We start from the raw sequence: 15,676 nt of genomic DNA on the forward strand, positions 1-15,676 counted from the left end.
ATGAGCTCTCCAGAAAAGGTAATTCAGTTCAGCCACAGAAATTAATTAACTAATTAATTAAAAATAAATAAATAAAATAAAATGACAAAAATGTTTTTTAAAGATTTAGTAAATCTTGGCGATGTGTGAGACTGTAAATGCTTCTTGACAATGGGTCTTTCACAGTCTTTGGCAGAGAAGATTTCGCAAGTTTTTCATGGGTGACACCCACATACTCATCTGCTCAACCCATGAATGCATATTTCTTAAAAATTAGGCACCATTTAAGGGAAAATAAAGAGGCTTTCCAACAATGTAAGATTTATTGCCAAGCAGCATTGTTACAACAAAGATCCATTATAGGTTTAGAACCGTGAATAATGCAAAGCTACTCTAGTAAAGTTTAAAACTAAAAATATGAATTTGGAAATTAGCTTAATAGCTCCACTTTAAGTGGTCTAGTGTGAATATAATGGTTTTGACATTAACCATAATTTTTCAAAATCCTTGGCGCTTAAAAAAATACCAGCTGTTTCCACAGATGTTCTTATGGTGCTGACTCAACAGCCGATGTGTTCAAAATATCTGTTTTTTATGTTGTTTGATTATTAGTTGAAAGACTGAACTTTTAAAACCCAACACTTAGATTTACATGTTGTCTGCTGTCTTCCAGAGTAAAAGTAACAGGACAGTATGAGCATCAGATCAAGAAGTGTATCTTTATTAAAGGTATACTATTTTGGTTTCTGTATTATCAAGCAGACCATTTTTCTTATTTGCATGCTAAAACTGAAATAAGAAAAAAAAATATTAATTAAATGATCACTAAAGTGAAGTTTGGATACAATTAAAATTTTAACCATTAGAGAAAAAATTATTCATAAATATCAACAAAAGACATATCTTCATGTTTGGCTGCTTTCAGAACTGCTGGTATTTGTTTGGACTCTCTCTCCAATTGATCTTTCTGAGTTAACGTCAATAGTTACTTCTTCCAAACCATCAACATGTTTATTAGATCCCATTCCTACTAGATGGCTCAAAGAAGTCTTTCCATTAATTAATGCTTCAATCTTAAATATGATCAATCTGTCTTTATTAGTTGGCTTTGTACCACAGGCTTTTAAGGTGGCAGTAATTAAACCATACTTAAAAAGCCATCACTCGACCCAGCTGTCTTAGCTAGTTATAGGCTAATCTCCAACCTTCCTTTTCTCTCAAAAATTCTTGAAAGAGTAGTTGTAAAACAGCTGCAGAGGAATTGTTTATTTGAAGAGTTTCAGTCAGGTTTCAGGATTCGTCACAGTACAGAAACAGCATTAGTGAAGGTTACAAATGATCTTCACTCATGGCTTCTGACAGTGGACTCCTCTCTGTGCTTGTCCTGTTGGACCTCAGTGCAGCTTTTGATACTGTTGACCACAACATTTTATTACAGAGATTAGAGCATGCCATAGTTATTAAAGGTACTGAGCTACAGTGGTTTGAATCATATTTATCGAATAAACTCCAATTTGTTCATGTAAATGGGGAGTCTTCTTCACACACAAGGTTAATTATGGTGTTTCACAGGGTTCTCTCCTAGGACTGATTTTATTTACATTATACATGCTTCCCTTAAGCAGTACTATTAGAAAGCATTGCATACATTTTCAATATTATGCAGATGATACCCAGCTTTATCTATCCATGAAGCCAGATGATACACATCAGTTAGTTAAACTGCAGGAATGTCTTAAAGACATAAAGGCCTGGATGACTAATTTCCTGCTTCTAAATTAAGATAAAACTGAAATTCTTGTTCTCGGCCCCACAAATTTTAGAAACATGGTGTCTAACCAGATACTTATACTAGATTGCATTACTTTGGCTTCCACTAACACTGTGAGAATTTTTGACCAGGATATGTCCTTCAATGCATATATTAAACAAATATGTGGGACTGCTTTTTTTTTGCATTTGTGGAATATTTCTAAAATTAGAAAGATCTTGTCTCAGAGTGATGAACTGAGTGTTTCTTGTCAATCACCTCTTTTTACTCTGCATTTACACCACTCTGCATTTAATCATTAGTTATTATTAATCTCTGACTCTCTTCCACAGTGTGTCTTTTGTCCTGTTTCTCTCCTCCAGCCCCAACTGGTCGTGGCAGATGACTGCCCCTTCCTGAGCCTGGTTGTGCCAAGGGTTTCTTCCTGTTAAAGGGAGTTTTTTTCTTCCCAGTTTGGCCAAGTGCTTGGGGTGGTTTTGACTGTTGGATTTTCTCTGTAATTTTTGTAGGGTCTTTTCCTTACAATATAAAGTGCCTTGAGGTGACTGTTGTGATTTGGTGCTATATAAATAAAATTGAATTGAACTGAATTGAATTGAAATACTGCCTACATTTCAAACAGTAATGCTTGACTTTAAGACTTGATGACATGGTTAAACATGGAGGATATTAATAAATGTAGCAGAGAAAATAACTGTCACCCCAATTAGGAGTAAATAAGCTGATATTTAAATGGGGAAGTAGTGAGTGATTAACAGCATGTGTTTGAAGTCACAGAGATTTAGACTCAGCAAATACAACTGTCATCTTTAAATTAGGTTTTTAAAATCAAATTTGTTTAATCATTTAGCTTCTTCTATTGTATTTTACTGTATTTTAAAATAAGTTATGCCATGTTTTAAAAGCTATGGTTTACATCATTACTGTAATTATTATGTGCAAAATACATTTTCTCTGTGTGCCAAAGTTATTAAGAGCAATTAGGTCATGAATTTCATGTAACTCCTCCCGCCTCAAAGAAATTACAGTCAGCACAAGGCAGAAATTATACAGATGCAGGAAACTGGGAGTGGCTCGGGTGCTCATGGATGTGATGGAACACGGCACGATCTGACTGAGTTAACTCTTCCAAATGAAATCACTGCAGCTCCCTGGGGAGTATGTGTCTGTCAGGGAGAGAAAGGTAGATAAATAAAGTGAGAGAATGTTTTAGTTATTAAATTTAAAAAAAAAAAAAAGCTTATAAAGGGAGAATACAAACAAGAGAAAAAGGTTTAACAGATCTAACACAAAGTAAATAAACATCTCCTTGCTGTTACCACACTGTTTTATTACACTGTTTTCATTATTCCACCTCTGACTAACACTTGTTTTCTTTTCTCTGTTTTGCAATTGTGTATTTCACCTAATGGACTAAATGCAACATCAGTTTTTGGAAGTTCATTAATAACTTGACTAAAAATGAATTTCTCATTTTATGATTTTCAAACCATCTTGTCTTGCATGTTTTCACTGATACTAAATGTAATGTAATATATGCTGATTACAAAAACCTTAGGCTTTACATTCTAGGTTTACTTTGTAAAGCATAAAAGCACTTACATCATATGTATGCATTGTGAGAAAACAGCAAAACTGGAATAAAAACATAAACTAGTAGAATTCTACTAGTGCACACGAACAATGGACCCATTGTTGCTTCTGTCCATTTGGTTACAGATTTTTATCAACCTTCCACCTGGTGGAACCATTATGAGGGAAGAAAGACCAAGCATACTGCAAGCATCTCTTGCACACTTCTGGAACTTCTTATTCTGCTGTCTCCCTCTAGCTAAACCACTTCAGACTTGGACTCTAAAGCATAGAACTAACTGTAGAAAAAATGCTATATGCAAGTCCATTCAATTTTACATCCTCTTTAATGTTCGTCTTCCATGAGCAGGTTGTTGCTCCTTAAGTATTTCAACAATGATGAAAGTGTTCTTGTAATTTTGCATTTCTACACCACCACAGTGGATTTTAAATCAAACAGTCAAAATATGACTGAAGTGCAGACTTTCAGTTTTAGTACAGGGGGTTTAACAAAACATTACATTACTGCATTAAATGTTTAGGAATTACAGAGATTTTATACACAGTCTCTCATTTACAGAAGTAATTGGACAGTAATTAATTAGCAAATAATTAGCAATTATGTAATGAACTAATTCATCATATTTTAGAGAGCAAAAACCTTTCAACTGTCAAGGATCATCCATCCATCCAGCCATCCATCCATCCATTTTCTTAACCACTTTCCCTGTTCAAGGTCACAGAGAGTACACCCTGGACAGGTTGCCAGTCTATCACAGAGTCACACATGATTTGATAACTTCAACTGTCATGTGATGATAGTGTGGTTATAAATTAAGTTTCCTTGTTTAGATAAAGACAAAACAATGAACACCAAATTCGATGGCATTACAAATAAATGTTTTGTTTGGCCCTAGGACAAACTATATAACCAGTAAACCAGATATGATTTATGGAAATTCTACTGCAATGGAAGCGTTTAAGTTGTTGCTGTGTACAAAACAGCAAATCCAGGAAAGAATTATTGTATAAACTGGTATTATATTGAAGAAAATCTGATTTTTTTTTTTTTCATGCTGCCTTTCCATGAAAATGAAGACTTTACAGCACTACAGCTCAATAGATAGTGCTCATACAGCCATGACAGACACCTAATTATACTCTTTTAGCTGTGGCAGATTGGCTCTTTGTGGTGAGGTCATCTTGCCATAACAGGTACTCAGATTTCATTACTGAAGGGCTGTGGTGACACACTCCACGTGAGCAGCACAGAAAGAATCTGAGGAGAGTGATGACTCTAACTTTGTAGTTTCACTCCATCACAGGTGTTGCTCAGACAAAAAGCAGTTTGATAAATATATCAGAAGCACCCATATAATCTAATTTCAGCAAACTTAAGATTTTCAGATTTTGTTTACACTGTGTAAGATAGGCATTGGTTCCACTTTATGGTCATTTTCAAGCCTCTCAGTAGTGGATATGTTATGTTGAAGGGTGTTTTTAAAGCTTCTGTAAATATTTTATTTAAAAGTTCAGTATCATGAGTCACTACTCATGGAAGATTATTGTAAACAAAATGCAGATGAACTGCTTCTGTTGTAAGGTTAGAGTCGACTAAATGATGCTTGAGTATGAGTAACACTGTAAAATTTGATAATTTGGCTTTACTTAAAAAAATAATGCAAACTGATTTCCTAAAAAATTAAGTAATGCCAATTTCAATGGGACGATTCATACTTGTTAATTTTGAGTGTGCAGTGTGGTGTATATCCTTATCCTTAGTATTTCAAATTAAAAGAGTTCGGCTTAATTTTAAGTTAAAAGCATGTTATATAATTTTAATTAATCAAATCTCAGAAAGGGTATAGTCTACATTGTTTGTTTTGTAATGTTTGTTTCTTTTTGTTTTTTTTAGAAAGTTAAGAGTACTTGTGCACATTATTTACATTTTGTATTAATATTATGAACAGCTCTTGTCACATTCCTGTCCATGCACATTGCATAGTTATATCACTGGTTTTATTAATATTTCAGTAGCAACTCTGAACACTTAGTGGCAGTGGCACTGTAGTGTGTGTGTGTGTGTGTGTGTGTGTGTGTGTGTGTGTGTGTGTGTGTGTGGGTGTGGGTGTGTGGGGGTGTAATAGACAGGACCCAAATGGAAGGAGGGGCCAATTTTTTAACTGCTTGTTTGTTATTGTTTGTAGCTTCTTCTATTTCTAAGTAATAGTCATGAATTCATTGTCTTAATAAACTGGCTGAATATGACTGAACTTTGATTCCATTAAACCACAGAGGATCTCTGATGATAGTTTTACCCCTAAAAATTTACCAAAATAGTCCACCCATACTCAGAATGTATGCAACTGGGTTATGCTTTTTCTCATAGAGAGTACAAAAGACATTATTTAGCAGACAGCAGTTTCTTCTGAAAGTTTAGCAACACTAACATCAACATCAAGTAGCATTCAGCTTAACTGCATGTTGGATCAGTATTTCTTAAACAAGGTAAAACAAGGCATCTGCAGTAAGCTTGTTGCTTTTTTGATATTTTAATACTGCATTTTAAAATACCACAACGTCATTGCTTTGAAGTTCTAATGAAACACCATTAGGCAGCATTCAGCTTTTTTGTATGTTGGACCAGTGGTTCTCAGCTGGTGTGTCACCAGATAAGCAACTTTGAGGAGATCAGTGACTGCAGGCTGATGAAACAGCATTTTGAAATACCACAATGACACTGCTTCTGATAGTTCTACTGAAACATACGCAGACAGCACGTCAACATACTTGTATGAATTTTCATTAACATTTTCATTAATTACTAAACCACCCAGTATATCCACAGACCCATTAGACTGTTGTAAATGACAGCAAGAATGTATAACAGAACCCTGGAGACTATCAGCAGCCTTGGTGGGAAGGTTTTTATGATTCCAGTAGCGTCCAAAAGCTTAAAATTCCATAAAAGTTAGAAGTAGCTCAAAATAGACGGCATGGTAATCTGGCTAACTGTTAGAGATCAGCCTATAATCTGTCAGTATATTTCTGATTAAAGTTAACAGAGTATATAACAAGATATTTGACAAAGACTGCTAAATATATAATTGTTTTCCCATTTTAGTCAACATACTCATCAAAACCTAAAACAAATATTTAAACTGTTCTTTAGTTCTCTAATGTACAATATGAATTGGTAACGAGGTCCACCATTTCATAGCTCTGTAAATCACTATTTTCTGTATATTATTTGTTAAAACAGCATTATAAAAACCAGCAACAACTGTGATTGTATTGAATTGTTTGGATAATGAAGACCGCTGGTGAAGGGAGGATGTATAGGTGCTGTGTGAATATGAGTGCAAATTTATGATTTTGATCTCAGTATAAGAATGTAGATGGGGCATGTAGTAACACAATCAAATTGAAATTATACTGGATAATAAAGAATGTTTAAAAGAATCATTACTGTATGATTGTTTAATGCAGATGTTGATTATTGTTTCTCTTGATGATGGTTTCTTTTTTGTTGTCTCCTGTTTGTTGAAACAGGAGAAATTTATAGTGATAAATTTATCACTAATAATACAAATTCAAATGACCAAAAACAAAAACAGTGTGCTTAACAGTGTTAAACAAGAAAAATGATCAGTTTCAGGTTGTGATTAGGTGCATCATCAGTAGTTATTTCAAAGCAGCACAAAAATATAATTTGTGTGCTAAAAACAAATTCTACATGAAATCTATAGTTTATGTCCACATAATGTCAAACATCCCTGATAGTGCTGTTGATAGGGGCCTATCTCAGCACACTTTGACATGTCATAGCAGAAAAGCTCAGCAGTAAAGAATCATTTTAATGATGACTCTGTTATATTCAGGTGTGCTGGCGACCCAGTCTGCACAATAACAAAGCATCACATGCAGTAACTAGGATGCAACCATCATGATATTACTTATTACTTTTTTTTTCACAGGTTAAAATGTCTACTGTGAAAAAATGAAGATTTTACTCTGGTTAGATGCTATTACACTTTCCCTACAGAGAGCTCCAGGCGATGCATCACACATGCTCAAAGCAAAATGTACTATATAAAGAAATAAGTTTTTTAAGATGGATGGATGGATGGAAGGCCATGGTCGTGTGTCATATAATTTCCCGAACAGGCAAACTAATGTGATTGGTCTCCATGAGATCTCCATGCCAGATGGGTACATCTTCACTGGTTAATCAAGGTTAATGACGGGAATGTTCGTGTGCATGTTTGCACTAGTGTGTGTTTCACCAATTAAAGTCTGAAGATGGCATTGCTGCACGTAATGTCTGCCATGGGGCTCAATCCAGGCCAAATGTATTTATGCATTTAGTTCATTGAGGATGCAATGAAGAGATCTGGTGGTCTAATTGATCTGAACAAGAACAAGACCTTTATTAGCAAGCAACCTCCAGGGACTTAAGCCCTGATGAATGTGTGTGTGTGTGTGTGTGTGTGTGTGTGTGTGTGTGTGTGTGTGTGTGTGTGTGTGTGTGTGTGTGTGTGTGTGTGTGAGAGAGAGAGAGAGAGAGAGAGAGAGAGAGAGAGAGAGAGAGAGAGTGGGCAACAAGATGAGTCTGTGTATGCTGCTGTGTTTGTGTGAACTACTGTATACTGTCTTTAAGGAAAAGCAGCTTCTTGAGCTGCGGAAACTGGAATCTTTAACACACTTTATGCTTTGTATACTGAAAGGGCTGTGTGTGTGATTTCTGTACTTAATCTTAACATGGAGAATTTAGGAATTCTGCCTAACTAAGAACATTTACACTAGGTTCTTGTCATGCCAAATGCAGTGCTCACAACTTGTTTAGCCTAACTTAACAAAAACAGAGCAGAAGTGCAAGAGAAAACAAAATATATCTTTCATGCTATAGTTACCTCCAGGGGCCTTTGTGTTTATGACTGGATCAAAGGAGGAAGTCACACATAGTGTTACGCCATTGTCACTGCATCAGGTCCAAGTGTTGTAAGTTTCATCATCAGAATGTGAATACAAGACTCTGTGCCAATGTTGGTTGAGTTTTACGTCTTCCTCCATAATTGTCTTAATTGTCTTGATTGTGTACTCCTGTCCACTCGTCTAGTCCTGTTCCAACTTCCCTGATTGCCCAACGTGTATAAATAGTCCCATTCTTCCTTTTAGTCTTTGTCATAGTGTCCGTAAATGTCTCCCTGTGTGCATCTCATTCTGTTTGTTATTCAGTATTAATTAGGAATTTGTTTGCTCCTGTTTTGGATTTTGCCTACAACCTGAATAAAAGAATGTCTTTTGTTTTTCATATTCCTGTATTTAAATCCTCAGCTCTTGACAAGTTGGGTAAATTGAAGGTTATGCACATGTCTGTATGAAGCCTTTCTTTCACCTTCTGGCTATAATGTTTCAGTCAGTCAGATCCAAGTGCATCTTTGCTTTGACAAGGATACAGAAAGTACACCCCTGGCCTTGCAGGGTGCAGGTCAGGGTGGATGGATGGGTTCACCAACACTGACTTTATTATGGGAAACTATAACTTGTTGCATGTTTATTGTACTGGACATCACTATCTTCTTTTTAACAATGAACGATCACTAATCTTGTATTCATTATTGTAACAGACAGCAGAGCGCACCTATGCTAACCTAAGGCTAGTAATTGATTGGATCAGCCAGAGAGATGTTCTGTTTTGACTGATTATTGGGTTGTTAGCTGTATCCTATGATCACCAGACCTTTTCATGGAAAAGGAGGAGCCTCAAAAAAAAAATAAAAGTCAATTACAGCTGAAAAGATCCTATTGAATGAATTATTTTAATGTGAACCTTGCCCCTGCAATGTTTTCCAATACCAAGAGCATCATCATTTCTGTGATGGTGAAACATCCAATCACAGCAGTGGTGATCAATCACCAGCCTTAAACCCAATCCTGATCATTCCCTAAACCTTTCCAAGTTGTTCTTTGTGCTACATTATGTTCCTATAAGTTTAATTCAATGAGTAGTGATAAATGACCTATATGGTCACTCAATCTGAGGGATTTCTGATTGGTATCAATCAGCCTCTCAGCACCTTTTCCTAATACAGTTTGACTGGTTTGCAAGCCAGAGCATACAAAAGTCTTAATTGTTTTACTTTTGAACAACTTAAAAATGGCACACAGCAGTAAATGCTATTACTCAGTTAACTAGGGAGAAAGTTAAGTGTCAAATACATGTCATCTGCATTACAGCATTAATGCTGCTCATTTCCCAAATATCATCCGGCAGTGTTGGCCTTGTTTTCATTTTCAGTTCTGAATGCAGCCTGTATCCTGCTGCAGTAAACTAGGTTTAAACCACCAGGGGAGTTTAGCTGTAATGTATCAGACTAATCTCCTCTGGTTGTCGATGGCAATCCATCACTCAACCCAACTGGGTCCACACTGAGCCAGGAAGAGAAGAATCTTCCCACATGGGAGATGAAAACCAGTTTGACACAGAACCTATGACGGCATTTCAGATGAATGCAAAGGCCTGCCATTTGTCTGTAGAGTGATGCCTTGGTACTATCCTCTTTACACAAATGCCAGTGTGAAGAGAAGTCACTCACACACTTTTCTTCACTATATTCTTACATTTAACGTGAATTTATTCCACCTACTTTCACAGAAACCCTCACTTATATTTTCCAGACAGATGCTGACATGAGCCTGCTATGCTAATGTGTTAATTATACACAAACAGAAGCGAGAATACATGGAGATAAGTAATGCAGTTCATGGTTATGATGATGAAACTTTTTGCTTTTAGTCATTTTCTGTGAGCTTTCTTAAAAATCACTTTTTCCTATGAGCTATACACCACATGCATGAGTCATCTGTGTGTCATGATACAGATCTTGATCCAGTATGATCATATAAAATATTGTTTTGTCTTTTAAATAAATTCAGAGCATCAAGTATGTATTTATTAAAAATTTTGAACACTTCTGTTAACAATAAATTAAGCAAAAGTCTTTCCAAATGTAACCATGTTCTAAACTTGACTTTGTGTTTTTATATATTTCATAGTTCAGACGTCCTTCTCCTTTTTTTAAGCTTGACCTGAATAAAAATAACAGATATTATTCCCCTAACTTGCTTACATTTTTTCTAGGTTCATTTGGATCCCTGGATGCTGTTTTCCTTTCATCTCTCTCCATCTTTATTTCAGTCTGCTTTGGTTTCTGTCTTTTCTGCGCACTTTCTATCATCATCCATCTTTCCTCTATACTTTTATCTCAATATCTTTACTCCATCTCTCTCTACCTGCCACATAAACTCACGAGAGACAGATGAGCTAAGGCAGGAGAGAGACCCCAGTGAGTCCCATCAGGCTGCAGGCAGTAATCTGCCATCAGAGTTGTCACTCTGTGCTTTGCTAATTGGATAATGTGGCACTCAGCAAGCCAGGGGATTCCCCTCTTCACACTGGCAGGTGGGAGAGTCACGCTGTAGACTCTCATATAGACAGTCACCATTTGGACCACTGATAACTTTCAGCATAGATGTAACCTTTAGTAAATGCAGGTGTTGTTTTGTGTCTTGTTTCTTTGCATTTCTTTACCACATTTGAGTTTCTCGTTAGTATGTTATCATTTTTTTCTGATTGCTTTGTATGAGTTTTTTTGTGCTTATTTTACTCATGTTTTTCAATTATTCCCCTTCCTCATTTCCTCTTTGCAATCATTGTGCATCAGACTGTACAAGTTCTATCACTTGTGATCTGGTTTTGTCCCTTTCTCTTTTTTTTCTGTTGTCAGACTCAGTGCCTGGCAGACGTGTTAATGTCATGACCCCTCTTGTGATCCAGGCACAGACCTGCCTTAACTCTCTCCCTTGTTGTTGCTCTCCCTCTCTCCTCTGTGTAAATGTATAGATGACATGGATATCATTAACCAATCTTTTGCAATTGTGGGGGTGGTCTCAGGGAGTCCAGCAGGCTCACCTGTTCTCCATCTTCAGTCAGTGCAGTACTTAATCCTGGATTCCATAGCACTCCTTGCTAGATTGTTGTCCTGCAATTCTTTGTTGAGATCAAACAAATTTTAACATTAGACAAAAATAACCCAAGTAAATAAAGTTTTTAAGTGATTTAATTTATTAAGGAAAAAAGCTATCCAAACTTACCTGGCCCTATGGGAAAAAGTAATTAACCCCCTTGTTAAATAATTGAATTTGCTTTGAACCATATTATGAATTTTATTAAAAAAGCAACACATCATGTGATGATCTTAAAAATGTCAAGAGCAAAAAGAAAACAAAGTCACTGACATCTATCAGTCTGGAAAGGGTTATAAAGCTAGGTCTAAGATGTTGGGATGCCAGTGAACCATGGTGAGAGCCATTATCCACAAATAGAGAAAACTTACGGAAAAAGTGGTGAATCTTCCCAGGCGTGGCTGGCCCTCCGAAATTACTCCAAGAGCACCTCAATAAATCATCCAGGAGGTCACAAAAGAACCAAGAGCAACATCTAAAGAACTGCAGGCCTCACTTGCCTCAGTTAAGGTCATGATTCAACAATAAGGAAGAGACTTGGCATAAACTGTATCCATGTGAGAGTTCCAAGGTGAAAACCAGTGATGGCCAAAAAGAAAACACAGGCTCATCTCATATTTAGTATTATAGTTCAGGCTGCTTGTGACTGCTTTAACTTACCTGCTTGGTTAAGTATCATTAGTTCTGTACTTACCTGTCTGTCTGCTACTTTCTTGTAGGAATCCTGTTAGAAACCCTGCTAAACACTTACCTGCAAACCTGCCTAACTCTCACTCCACCAGCCATCTCTTCTCACTGCTCTAAAGTTCTTACCTGACAACTCTGATCAAAGTTCCAGCTCTCATACTTATCTGTGATGATTTAAATAAAACTGTGAGGCTTGTCTGCTGTATCATCCATTTGACTCTTTCAGAGAAACCTTTACAGTTGGTGTTTAGTTCAGTATGCATCCATTTAGTTTGACTGAACAGTGTGGGAATTTGGCATAACTCTATGACAATGTACAATACACAACTCGACTTCAGAAATTCAAGGATGTGTTATGCTAGCTTTAGCTGATTTTTGCATCAAGCAAACATTTAAATAGTCTGATGAGAAATTACTTCCTACAAACATCTTCCACACTTGACGGTCACTCATGTGACATGACTTGCATTACCAATTCTCAAGAAAGATAACCAGTCCCCTTTTAAGGTCACATTTCCTAATTTTGTGGCTGAGTATATAACTGGGTCTTTAACCCACTATTGTGCTAGAATGCATCTTACACACAGTATATTCTTAAACTGAATAAACTCATTAATTTAACTCATATCAAGTATACTACACCAGTACAGAGTTCCTGTTTAATATCTCTTATCTGCTGTACTATATGGGCATTTGGCCACATATACAAGGCACATAGACCACAATGAATGGGTTGGTGGAGGACCATAGCTCAGTTCTTACTTATGGATTAATGATAATGCTGGTATAACAAGGACATGTCGCATATTAATGACTGTGTAGCTACTATAGCAAAAGTAGGTTTTATTTTAGAAATAATAACAAAAGCAGTTGCTTAAGTGGAAGTGGTGCAAGTAGACCTAGTACTACTTTAGCAGTAGTATTTAAAGTGCCAATTAAAAAAAAAGAAGAAGAAGAACGCATCAGATTCCTGTTCTCAGTGCTCTGTGCCATCCAGCGTGCAGAAGTGACCCATTACTCATCCATAGGAACGTTTTCCTCCGCACATTCCATCAAGAGCCACATATTAATGCTGATGTTTTTCCTCCATCAACTTCCTCTTCCTGCACAGATCTGCCTCCAATCACTGCTGTCAATTAGACCAGATCTTTCTCCATGGACTTCTACATAATCTACTTTCTTTCTGGACTGATCACATTAAGGGTTCACATAGTGCCATCATGACTGAGAAGAGGGAGGGTGAGGAGGTAAAGGGGGGTTCATCTGCTGACTATGAGGAGATATCAAGGACCAGATAGGGGCCAGAGACTTTGTTGTCATGAAGAGGTAAATAAAATTTGTAATGATCATCAGGTGAACAGCCACAAATGCAAGCAAAAATCAAGCATATCTTTCAGTAGGTTCTGCTTGGACATTTACAAAACATCTTTCCATTTAGATGCAGGACTCAGCAAAAGTCTTGAGCCAACCTTCATTTCTTTATATCTTGCAGGAAAATTGGGACAAGGTGCAGTGATTTGTTGAAGCATGTGCAAACATATACAGACATACACCACATGAGACAAAAAAAAAACCAAGCTTGAAAGTCAATATTTGGTTTGACCACAATTATTCTTCAATACAGCCTGAACTCTCTTAGGCAAGCTTTCCTCTAATTTCTTTAAGTAGTCTTCAGAAATAGTTTTCCAGGCTTCCAGAAGGACATTCAAAGCTCTTCTTTGGATGTTGGCTGCCTTTTGTTCCATTAAGATGTTCAGTAAAGTTGAGGGCAGGGATCATGGGAGACCAGTCCATGATACTTTTGCCTCGTGTGTTTTTCTATCTAGGTAAGCTTTTACTGCACTGGCAGTGCATTTAAGATTGTTGTCATGATGACAAATTAAGCAATTTCCAATCAGATGATTCCCAGATGGTATTGCACAGTATTCATGCATAATTTTGTATAAATTGTACAGTAGCTGTTTTGTGCAACTCACAATAAAGAAGACCTTGTGTTGAAGGCGTTCTCCATGGCATGCTGATTTTTAAAAAAAAAGAAAAGAAGAAGAACTGCACTAATTTGATTCATTTTTCAAAAAATGTTATAGTTAATAGGTTCAAATGTAAGTCTCAAAGTTAAATACAAAACATGTATTTTTCTGTACTGGACCACATACAGTGGGACCACACCCAGTCTACTCTTCTCTGACCTACCCTTGCTCCCTCTTTCTCAGTTTGTCATCCTCTCTGATAGGTACCGGGGAGATCTGCCAGATCTGAAGTAGCCTAACAGTCAGCCTTCTCTAAAGATCAGCCTCAGGCCTAGGTTGTCTTTCATTCATCTGTCATCTTCATTATCAATAAACATTTTTTTTTTTTTTGCATTGTGGTCATGCCCATCATTAAGTTACAGACTCCTGGGCACAGATGTTTGGTGGGCCCTACCCACCAAGTTATTATCTTGTTAGTTAGTTATAGTTCTTGTAGATAGATAGATAGATAGATAGATAGATAGATAGATAGATAGATAGATAGATAGATAGATAGATAGATAGATAGATAGATAGATAGATAGATAGATAGATAGATAGATAGATAGATAGATAGATAGATAGATAGATAGATAGATAGATAGATAGATAGATAGATAGATAGATAGATAGATTCGGCCTACATTGAGGTCCTTGCTACAGAATGAGGAACTTGCTGCAAATGAGTTTTATAAACTGAGGGCTGATTAGGATTAAAAGGGGAACAACACACATCTGAAAGTAATCAAGACAATCATAAGACCCCAAATCAGACAACAGAGAAACTCATCTATAAAAGGAAACAACCCAAAAGACACATTACTGAACATGGAGACAAAAAGACTCGGACTGAGCTGAAGAGAGTGACAGGGGAATACTGGAGGACTAAGGTATAAACACAGGAAGACAAGACAGAGGAAGGAGCAGAAGCACAGAAGGAACATAACACATGAGGAATGAGGATGAATGCAAAATTGAAGCTAAATAAAGACCGAGTTTTCAAAACTAGAACCGTAAACCTCCTAAACAGGCATCAAAAACTCCATAAATACTAAACAGCAACTAGAACTTAAACAAGTGTCATGATCCCGTTTGGATATTGAGTTCCTTACTTAAGATATTGAGATATTCTGTCCTCATGCTTAGTTTTATTTTTATATATTGTGAACTTTTGGTTAATAGTTCCATTTTGTATTATATTAGAATTGATGTTATTCCCTCAGTGTTTCCTGTCCCATCATCTTGTGTTATCATCTCCTGTGTTAAATTCAGTCCTGTGTTTCATGTTTAATTTTACTCCCACACCTGTCTCATTGTCTTTGATTATCATCACTGGTGTCTCGTTACCCTTACCATGCTCACATGCTATGTCTTAATTACCCTCATACGTATAACTATGTCTGTTTCCCTCTCAGTCTTTGTCTCAATGTCCCTCTACCTACCCTTGTGTGTTCCCTGGCTGTTAAGAGGTTTATTAGATTCCTAGTGTTTTTCCTTATGGACTTTGCATCCTTGGAGATCTGATCCACCTGCAGTAAAGGTGTGCTTTGAGTTAACGTTTGTCTGCTTTTGCATCCGGCATTTGGGTCCTAATTCCATGCTTCATGATAACAAGAAATAATCACTAGAA

Source organism: Archocentrus centrarchus, chromosome 15 (assembly GCF_007364275.1).
Source record: "Archocentrus centrarchus isolate MPI-CPG fArcCen1 chromosome 15, fArcCen1, whole genome shotgun sequence".
Taxonomy (NCBI): Eukaryota; Metazoa; Chordata; class Actinopteri; order Cichliformes; family Cichlidae; genus Archocentrus; species Archocentrus centrarchus.